This window comes from Cervus elaphus, chromosome 19 (assembly GCF_910594005.1).
Source record: "Cervus elaphus chromosome 19, mCerEla1.1, whole genome shotgun sequence".
NCBI lineage: Eukaryota > Metazoa > Chordata > Mammalia > Artiodactyla > Cervidae > Cervus > Cervus elaphus.
The window spans coordinates 50739699-50745642 of NC_057833.1; positions in this window are offsets into that span (position 1 = coordinate 50739699).

Genomic DNA, 5944 nt, shown 5'->3' on the forward strand with positions numbered 1-5944 from the left:
GGTGTGCCTCAACGCTGGGACGCTGTCACTTCCAGAAGAGAGAAGTACCCTGAGAAGCCGCTGCAAGACCTCCATGGGTTCCAGCCATCCTTGGGGTCCATTCTCACTGTGACACTCTTCTCTCATCCAGCCTCTTTCTGAGTTCTCAGGTTATAGGACAGTTTCCTCAGCCTCTCATCTTGGTGAGATTAAACCACATCCAGCTGAACTCCTTTGAGGAAGCCTCTTTGGAGCCCTGGACTCTTTATCCCCTTCCCTACCCCACCCTCACACACCAAGGCCTTCTCAAGACCACACATCCCAGATTCCTTCCACAACAACACAAGTAGCTGAGATTCAGTGGGCACTATGGCCACTGTCTGCACTGATACCTCCAGACCTGGTCTCACTTGCTCTTCTGGGGGCCCCGTGAGGTAGATGCTATCATTGCCTATCACTGATCCACAGGTAAAGAGGATGAGGCTCTGACAGGCTGGGAACTTGCCCAAGACACACAGCTTGTAAGTTCAGAGTCAGGATATGAAGCCAGATTTATAATGCTCTAGCCCATGCTTTTTTTTTTTTTTTTTTAACAGCACTGCATGGCATGTGGGATCTTAGTTCCCAGACCAGGGATTGAACCCATGCCGCCTGCAGTGGAAGGTGGAGTCTTAACCACCGCACCACCAGTGAAGTCCCACCATGCTCTTAACTGCTGCATTCTAGCTCCTCCTTTCCTATCATCATTCAGCAAACATTGGGGAGCATCTCTTACAGGCTGGCTCCTGCATTAGGTGCTGAGGATGGGCCCACAAACAAGGCAGAGACAGGCGAGACCTTGTGGAGCCAACACCCAGGCCCACCCAGCAGGTGTGAGCTTGATCTCCTGGGTCTCTGAGACGCCTGACATGGTGGGAATCAGCAGCACTGACTCTGTTTCCTGCTGAAGAGGCAGATGACTGGGAATAAGCAGTCTGTCGTGGGGCAAGCTTCAGCCCCCTATATCCTAAACTGGAACATCAGCTGGGCCTTCCTCCTGTGGGGTTGGCCCTCCAGCAGGGGAGGAAAGCAATCATTCCCAACATCCTTCCCTTTGGCTCCCTCAACCAGACATTGTTCCAGCTGGAAAATGGGCCTGCAGAGCTGTCCAACTCCTCTCCCTGCTGCCCTTTCACCTGACCAGGCAAATTACCTGATCAGCAGGGCTACATCTCTGGGCTGGTGAAAGGCAGACAGAAATTCTGGGGGTGAGGGTCTGAAACTGGCCAGGCAGCCTGCTCTCCCTCCAGGCAGAACAGCTAAGGAACCTGAGGGCAGGGAAATGATGCCACCTCTTCTGAGAGTGGCCTGGTGCCAGAATCACGCCAGGCTGGGAGCCGCCAATCCCTCTGACAGGTGGGTGTCCAGTGAGGTTCTGATGGGAGGTTACCCCTGAGACGGCAGTACTTCTCAAGTGTGGTTTGGAATGGCTTCTGTCTCATCAACACTGATTTAAAATCTGGGGGGCGGGGTTCAGAGACCTGGTTTGCACAAGCGCCCAGCTGATTCTGAGGCACACTCAGGTTTGTGAAGCAGGAACCAGGGAGTCTAATCCAGACAGCAAGACCACCCAGGGAATGAATTCATTAACCTAGAAACTGGAAATGAGCTAAACCTGCACCTTCACCGTGTATGTACATCGGAAGGAAAGACCGGAAGGCCCCCTCTATGGCTCCCTTCATGGGATGGGGTCCCCTTCCTGCTCCACCTCATTTTCACGTTTTCTCTCAAACATCACTCCTTAAGGAAGCCCCGCCCAGAGCCCCACCTCTGGCTTCCAGTTCCCTGCAGTCATTCTTACTGTTCTGTATTTCTTTCTTCCAGCCCTAGTAGAGGTGGCACTAAATGTGTGGGTGAGGTTCTGTGGCGCCTTCTAGAATACTGACTCTGAGAGGGCAGGGGCTCTTGCTTTGTTCACAGCAGTATCTCCAGAACTCACACAGAGTTTGGCACGTAGTAGGTGCTCCTGGAGGTTTGTTGAATGCTTGACTCGGGTTGCAGAGCTGGGAGAAGTAGAAGTGAAGAAGTGTGGAAGATAGACTGCACCTTGTGGTCTGCAGGGCCTTTCCCCAGCCAGGAATTGCTCAGCCTGCGTAGGAGTTTCATAGGGCCACGGAATCCTCCTGCCATGGAATCAACCCATCCACCTCTCTACATCTAAGCCCTTCTGCTGTTCCCGAAGATCCCTGCAAGTGAATGATCCTCAACACTCCTTCCGCCTTACTCATGAAGTGGGTATGCTTTTTGCTATGGGAAGTTCTTTGATCTGACTCCTGTGTTTTCTATGCCATTTTTATACCCCTTTCCTTCCTTTTGAACACAGACTCTAGTGTTACCAGAACTAGACAGGAGCTTAGAGATGACCAAAGAATGCAGTTTTCAAGGCTTTTTTTTAAATTTGTTTCTTAAGTAGGAAAAACCCTTTTCCGAAAAATCAGAATCTGAATCCTGAAATGTGAGGCCAACGAAAGGGCAGCAGCTCTGATTTTTATAGGGGGTGGAGGAGCTTGGAGGAACCCAGTTTGAAAACCAGTGATAGGCAACATTAGGGGTGCTCTGCAGTTGTGGTTTTTAGAAACTGTGTTTTGGTATCATTTGGGGAACTATGTGTTTTGTGTTTTCTCCTTTATGGTTTCTTTTTTGCCAAGAAATTGGCAAAGTTATGCAAACATGTTTCCCAAATCTCCAAATCTTTGAACAAAGATGGTCATCGTTTTCTCAAACATTTCCACATAGGGCTGCAGAGTAAGGCCCATCTTTTTTGTATTATTTACTTATTTATTTCTTTTGGAGTGTGTTTTGAGCACAAACCATGCTATCTCAACAGAGGTCCAACTGGAATCAGAAATGGTGGCGGCCTTGTTGCTGGGACTCATTAAGCCTTTCAGCCCCAGGGGCTTGAGGATTTTCATGGAACCAAATTCCTTCTTGGGACTGTTAACATAATCCCATAATTGGAGCATTAAGGGACCTATTAGCTGCTGGCTCAGTGCTGTAAGGGAGCTCATTCCCAAGGACCAGGAGGAAGGTCTAGGCCCCTTCATGGATTTCCTATGAACTACAGGCTCTGTGACTCCCACCCTCACCTTGCCTTCCACCTCAGCCAGCTCCCAGACCCCAGTGCTGGGGAGTGTGAGGTGTCTCAGAAGAGTGGGGTCAACGAGACCTGGGCTATAACAGTACCCACTGTTCACCCATCCTCCATGTGCCACCCTTAGAATGTCAGTCAGTATAATCATACTTTGTTAATCAATGTAATCTTACTTTGGGTGTGTGCGTGCTCAGCCATATCCAAATCTTTGCATAGACTCTGGCCCACCAGGCACCTCTGTCCATGGGATTTCCCAGGCAAGAATACTGGAGTAGGGATCATTCTTCTTCTAAGGGATCTTCGTGATGCAGGGATTGAACCTGTGTTGCCTACATCTGCATTGGTACATGGATTCTTTACCACTGAACCACCAGAAAATCTCTAATCATCCTTTAGGTGCCATTTATTAAGCTTCTAGTATGTTCCAGGCACTGTGCTAGTTCATCTAATGCTGATCATAAGAAATGATAATGGTGTTATCTTCATTTTACAGATGAGAACACCAATTTTTCAGAGGAGCCTGAGCTGAGCCAAATCTTATTTCATTTAATATTTGCATATATTATTTCTTCTAATACTAATAGTAGTTAACTCTTTTTGAATGTTCACTATGTTCTAAGAGCTTCACATGTATAAACTTATTTAATCCTCGGGACAACTGTATGAAATTGAGTATTATTATCATCCCCAGTTTGTATGTGAAATAACTGAGGCACAGAATGGTTAAGAATATCGCCTGAGGTTAGTTCCTCAGCTCTCAGGCTCATCACCGGTTCTAGGTAGTCTCAGCTCACTTCAGGCATTGACGTGTTCCCTCTAAGACTGGGGAAAACAGTACTGGGAGTGGTTAAGAGCAAGGACTTTGAAGTCAGACACACCTGGGTCCCAATTCCAGCTCTGTCTGCATGAGTGTGGGCGAGTGGATTAGCCATCCATTGCTACATAACCGAGTGCCCCAGTGTTTGGCTGCTTAAAACCACAAACATTTACTATCTCACAGTTCTGTGGGTCAGGGATGTGCAAGCAGCTTCCTGCATGGTTCTGGATGGGGTCTCTCGTGATGTTGCTATCAAGACAACATCCGAGGCTGCAGGCATCTCCAGGCTCACCCGCAACAGAACCTATGACCAAGTTCACTCACTGGAGCCTCTCCACAGGACTGCCTCACCCCCAGGCAGCTGGCTTCCCCCAGGGAGAGTGATCCCAGAAAGCGAGAGAGCACCCAGAATGGAAACCACAGTCATTTTTATAAGACTCAGTATCAGAAGCAACTTTCGTTACTTTTACCCTATTCTAGTCATTAGAAGTGAGGCAGTAAATCCAGCCCACGCTCAGATTTTGGGAGATTACACAAGGATGGTAAATGTGAGGAGGAGAGGAAGATTGGGTCAGCTTAGAGGGCCTGCCATGGGCTTCCCTGGTGGCTCAATGGTATAGAGCCCAGCTGTCAATGCAGGAGACTTGGGCTTGATCTCTGGGTTGAGAAGATGCCCTGGAGAAGGAAATGGCAACCCACTCCAGTATTCTTGACCAGGAAATCTCATGGACAGAGAAGACCAGCAGGATACAGTCCATGGGGCTGCAAAAATGTCAGACGTGACTTATCTATAAAATGGGAATCAGAGTACCTGTCTCAAAGAGTTCTTTTAAGGCCTCAATGAGATAACACCTTTATAGGCAGATCAGAACTGTGCCAGCAAACAGGGAGTGCTCCACAAGTGTTGGGTGCTTTCACCACCAAGGCTGTTAGCTACTTGCGGGCAGGGACACTGCATCTTTCTCGGTCACATCTGACCCTTCAGTGCCTGCTTAGCTCAGCACCTGGCATGTCCTTTCACTGCAGAGTGCCAGACACTGACAGCGCCGGTGCAGGTGGGCTTAGAAGGTGCACCCTCTTCACAACACTACCAAGGCCTGTGGGAGAGGCCTCTCCAGGACAACAGGAACTTCCTCCAAGACCCAGCCATGGCACCAGGGCCTCTGGCTACTGCTGGACCTCAGCCTACTCTACCGAAAGATGGGCAAGCAAAGCAAAGACCACGAGGGCCTAGTCATGACTGCAAATCTGCCAGCCCTGCTCCTGTAGGCCCTGATGTGGCAGAGCCCCCAAACACTGCCCAGACTGCTCCTGGGACCAGCTGGCCCAAGGGCAAGGACAAGTTCTGGAATGTTAGACCACCTGTGTATGGTGACAGTAACTGTTGATGGCTCCCTGAGGTTTGTCATCAAGGAACAACACGTTGCCCTCTAAGTGCTTGGCGATGGTGGCAGCTGCTGGCATTTCAGACCTGGACCTCCGGGAAAGGGGCAGAAGGGAGGGAACAGGGAGAGAACCAAATCCTTGGCAAAGGACCACATACCCAAGCAGGCTGCCGACCAGGAAAAGAGACCAAGCACAGCAGAGAAGCACTGGGCTTCTGAACGGGAAAGACACAAACCACAGAGTCACGGGTTTGACTCATGGCTTAGCCGCTTGTCCACTGGATGGCTCTGGACAGGCTGTGTAATTTCTCTTCATTTCTGGAGCCTCATCCATGAAATAGCCTTCCACTTGGCCCAGAGATTGTGAGAATCAACAATATGAGGTGTGGTGTGTGGCTCATGGGAGGTGTTCCATAAGTGGAACCATCATTATTATCTGCAGGCGTGGGGGAAGAGGGAGGGTGCTTAGAGAAAGACTGAAAGCTAAGTTGTGTGTTTCATTTTGCATGTTTAATTGATGTATATATACACATTAAAAGGTGCATGGATCATGTGTACAGCAAGACCAAAATTCCCAACATGTAACCACATACTTGTAACCAGTATCTCAGTCAAGAAACAAAACACAACCAA